Below are 5,089 nucleotides of genomic sequence, written 5' to 3' on the forward strand. Positions count from 1 at the left end.
CTCCCGATGATTTCCAGACACCACCAGAGTTACTGGTTGTGTCTTGTGCGTGATTAAAGGGAGAAGGGTGCCATCTAGTGCCCGCACCTGCAATGGCAAAGGGAGCGCCACCAGAGGGAGCCCTACCTCCCTAGCCCATCTGCTGTCTAGCAGATTCCCTTCCGACCCCGTGTCCACCAGTGCTGGGGCTTGAAGGGTTAAATCTCCGCTCAGGATTGTAACTGGGAGTCGTGTGGCAATATGTGTGTGTCCCACGTGAATGTTATGACCACCCCTTAGCCCAGTCTCTAAGGGCGAGTGTTGTCGTTTTGGCCGTTTGGGGCAGTTTTTCTGTATGTGCTCTTTTGAGCTGCAGGGAAAACACTCCCCGCGGACCAGCCTCCTCATTCTGTCATCTGTTTTCATTTTGGCCCTGTGCGTTTCCCTAGCAACGTCAGCAGGGGGAGCTGTTGCCACACGGAGCGCTGCGGCTGTGGAGCGTGGGGAGGGCGGAACCCTTTCGGAACCGGAAGGGAGAGGGACGGCGTGTACCCGGCCACGTCCTTCGTCTCGCTCCCGACGGCGTTCCTCCAACCGATTGTCTAACCATATAACGAGATCAATAAGCCCATCTAAATCCCGCGGTTCTTCCTTCGCTACCAGGTGCTCCTTCAGGACCCATGACAGTCCGTTTATGAAGGCGGTGCGGAGCACAACATTATTCCAGCCGGACCTCGCAGCCGCGATGCGGAAGTCGACTGCATATTCGGCTGCACTCCGGCGCCCCTGTCTCATTGACAGCAGCACTGTTGAAGCAGTCTCTCCTCTGTTAGGGTGATCAAAAACTGTTCTGAACTCCCTCACAAACCCAGTATAAGTGGTAAGGAGCTGTGAATTTTGCTCCCAAAGCGCCGTAGCCCAAGCGCTTGCCTCACCACGAAGCAAGTTAATTACATAAGCCACCTTACTGGCGTCAGACGCGTACATTACGGGACGTTGTGCAAAGACGAGCAAACACTGCATAAGAAAGTCCGCACACATCTCCACACAACCTCCGTACGGCTCTGGGGGACTTATGTATGCTTCAGGGGATGGTGGTGGGGTTCGTTGAACGACCAGTGGAACGTTTATATCCTGCACCGGGTCGGCAGGAGGAGGAGCCGCAGCAGCGCCCTGAGTGCGTGCTTCCACCTGTGCGGTGAGAGCCTCCATCCTGCGATTAAGGATGACGTTTTGCTCGGTCATCAGATCCAACCGAGCGGTAAAGGCAGTGAGGATTTGCTGCAACTCACCAATCACGCCTCCTGCAGACGCCTGTGCACCCTGCTCTTCCATTGGCTGTTCAACAGATGGGTGATGCCCCTCGGGATCCATGACGTTGGCCGAGATATCCTGTTGGGAAAGTATAATGACACGGACCCACAACAGGGGGCGTAAATGAACGGACAATGAAAGAGTCGAATATGAACACTTTTCGTGAATGAGCACAACCACAATACAGAGGAATATAAGATTTTGCAAACAGTCAATCACAAAGGTGACGTGTGGGTAGGCTCGAGGACAGAAGATGTCTGTCCTGAGAAGAACCGGAACTACACGATTTCCTCCGCCACCGAACCTGGAGAATACTGGAGTCCCCAGGTGGCCACCGTCTCTGAGTGTCGGATCTGGTACTGCTGGCGAGGAGCAGAGACAATAAGATGTGAGTGTGTATACACCCAGTAACAACAAAGGTGGAGATTCCACCTCCATCTCTAACACAGTAAGAGACTGAGGGCTACTTAGTCTGACGTGCGTCACTTGTCACGTTTCCCCAAACTTAGCGTCCCGTTAACAGTAGGCTCCTCAGGAACTCCTGCAACAACTCAGAGAATTCTGTGTTTTAGCACAACAACGGCTGAGAGTATTACCTTCACAGGTCAAAGATATCTCGGCAACGAGGTGGAGATGACGTTCCGGGTTTTATGGAGTAGCATGATGAAGTGTTGATGGGTGACAGCTGTCATGAGATGATGAGTGACAGCTGTCACCCCCGGCTGTGTCCGTGGCGGCAGCGCCCTCTCGTGCCTGAAGCCCGCACTCCAGGCAGGGCGCCATCTGGTGGTGGTGGGCCAGCAGTACCTCCTCTTCTGGCGGCCCACACAACACATCTTATCTAAAATAACCACACAATGAACAAAAGCCAGAACACTGTGAAAAAATTAAATCATGAAATCAAATCAAAATCAATTTTATTTATATAGCACCAAATCACAACCAACAGTTGCCCCAAGGCACTTTATATTGTAAGGCAAAAGCCATACAATAATTACAGAAAAAAATCATAAAATAACCACATAACGAACAAAAGCCAGAACGCTGAGTGAAAAAAAAAATCATAAAATAATATAATCTGTTCTAAACTTCCACAAATAACAAAACAACAATATATAAAATAATCCTGGTGTGTTAAAGTAAAGCTTTAACTTTGTGTAACAGCCATGTAATAGTTAGCTAACTAGCTAATGTTAGTTTAATATTAACTGTGACGTCTGCTGACCAGAGTGAAGCTGGTTATCTGTTACTAGCTACTTATCCAAACACTTCTGCAGTTTTTAAAATTGTATTAATTTTATTATTATTATTTTATTATTATTATGCATAATAGAGGAAATTTGCCTGAAATTGTGAATATCTGTCTGAATATCTGTCCAGTCCAGTCCAGACACTTATTCAGCCAAAAAAAAAAAAAAAAAACAACTTTATTTTTTGGTCAGAATGGCATTAATTTGGTCCAAGGAGATGATTAATATAGGTTTTGACTAGAGCCCGACCGATATAAGCCCTTTTCAAAGTTCTCACTATTGCCCGAAATTTTGCCAATAGAACGCCGATAATTTCTCATAAACAGAACAGTTACTGAAATAATGTTTGTGTCGGCAATGTAAAATGTCCTTGCACCGTTTGTCCAGTAGATGGAGCTCTGACTCCATTCAACTGAGAGCTGCTTACACCCCTGCTTAAATGTGTTCATCACCGGCCCCCGTAGTTCCCCGTCACACAGCACTGATCGGCTGACAAAAGCATACAAGTAAGTTTATAAGGATGTTGTTTGCAATAACTTTGCGATTACATTCACCCCACATTTCTCCCATTTCAGTTCAACTCAGTTTGATTAACTCAGTTTATGTAGTAATGTGTCAAATGTGCTTCATTGCATCTGTCACGCTTTTTATTAAGCCCACGTTGTGTAGACCTTATTTCTAGCATGAAAAACCTTAGTTTCCTGCTAAGAGGTTGAAGCATTCAGATTCACTGGTCGTCCGGAAGGGTTCTGGGAATTACTGCCATTCACTGTTAAGCCTCTGGGGCCCACGCCGTCGTATACGAAGGCTGGGACCAAGCTTTACTAAATTGTAAATAACTTTTTAATGATATGACATAGAAACTTACTTTTTTTTTTGCTGAAAAGTTAACTCCATGAACTTTCGATCCACCGTCGGCCATCTTGGTACTCCTCACAGAAGCTGTGTGATGACGTGCGCAATGTGAGTGTCCAATCGGAATTGGTTCTCCGTCACATGGTTTTCCAAAATCCAATCGTAGGGCAGATTTCCCTCACGTGATATGGCAAAGATGTTTTCAGGAGTGATATCTTACTAGTTGGCCCTTTTGAATAGCCCCCTAACTGCTCCAGTTGCATTTTTGCATTTTTTTGAACTTGAAAATTCTTCTCTTATAAAGTTAATCAATATGAGGACAAAGCTTCAGCTTTTAGCTCATACCTTTTTTGTTAAGGGTCCAAAAAAGAACATTTTATTCATTAACAAAAAAATATCGGCTGATTTATCGGCTATCGGCAAATCAGCCGATTTATCGATTATCTGCATTTTTTTCATCCAAATATCATTTCGGTATCGGCCTCAAAAAAATCCATATCGGTCGGGCTCTAGTTTTGACTGAAAAAAAAAATTGGGTTACAACTGCGAATCGTGTTGGAATTGCAAGTATCTGTCTGAATATCTGTCCAGTCCAGTCCAGACACTTATTCAGCTGAAAAAAGTGTTTTTTGTTTTTTTTTGGGGGGGGGGGGGGTCAGAATGGCATTGTTTGGTCCAAGAAGATGATTAATATAGGTTTTGACTGAAAAAATTGGGTGTGCAACTGTAAATTGGGCTGTAATTGTGAATATCTGTCTGAATATATGTCCAGACACTGTCCAGTTACCAGTTATTTATTCAGACACTTATTCATTTATTTATTTATTTATTTGGTATGAATGACATCCAGTGAATCCACAGAAATGCATAATATAGGGAATCGAACTGAAATTATATATATGTATTATATATTAATATATGTCTGAATATCTGTCCAGTCCAGTCCAGACACTTATTTGGCCAGGAAAAAAAAAAAAACTTTTATTTTTTGGTCAGTATGCCATTAACCTGGTCCAAGGAGATAATTAATATAGGTTTTGACTGAAAAACATTGGGCTATAACTGCAAATTGGGCTGAATTGCAAATATCTGTCTGAATATCTGTCCAGACACTTATGCAACATTTTTTTTATTATTATTTTTGGCATGAATGACATCCAGTGGATCCCAGGTGCTTTGCGGACAACGTCATATTACCAAGGGAAAATTCTAAGAAATGTCTAAGAATTCAAGAAATTCTAAGATTTTTCTTAGACTAACATCACTAGGAGCTGTTTTTAGCCTTAAGCTGCTTCGTGCATACGGCCCAGTTTTCTGTCAGTGAATAATGATATTTAATTATGAAGGTAAACACGAAGGTTTAGTTGTTTTCTTTGAAAGTTGGACCATCACCAAAATTTAACAAGCCCTTCCTCAGATTAAAAAAAAAAGATCTTTGTGCCAGATTTCAGACAAATCGGTTATTAATGTTTCAAGTAATCCTGCAAAAACTAGACTGGCACTCTGTCGAATGCATGCCTGTTTCCAGGAGAGCTTCTTGTGCAAACAAAATATGTTCTTTTTAATTCCACGACCCTCATCTTTGTCCTGATCCAATTAGACTCTAACAGTTCTTATTACTCCGGGGGTTCAGAATGGTCTGAGTAATCCTGTAGCTCTTACTAAGCGTGTGGTGTCGTAGTGAAGGGCCA

The sequence above is a fragment of the Thalassophryne amazonica genome, chromosome 6, assembly GCF_902500255.1.
Source record: "Thalassophryne amazonica chromosome 6, fThaAma1.1, whole genome shotgun sequence".
Lineage (NCBI taxonomy): Eukaryota > Metazoa > Chordata > Actinopteri > Batrachoidiformes > Batrachoididae > Thalassophryne > Thalassophryne amazonica.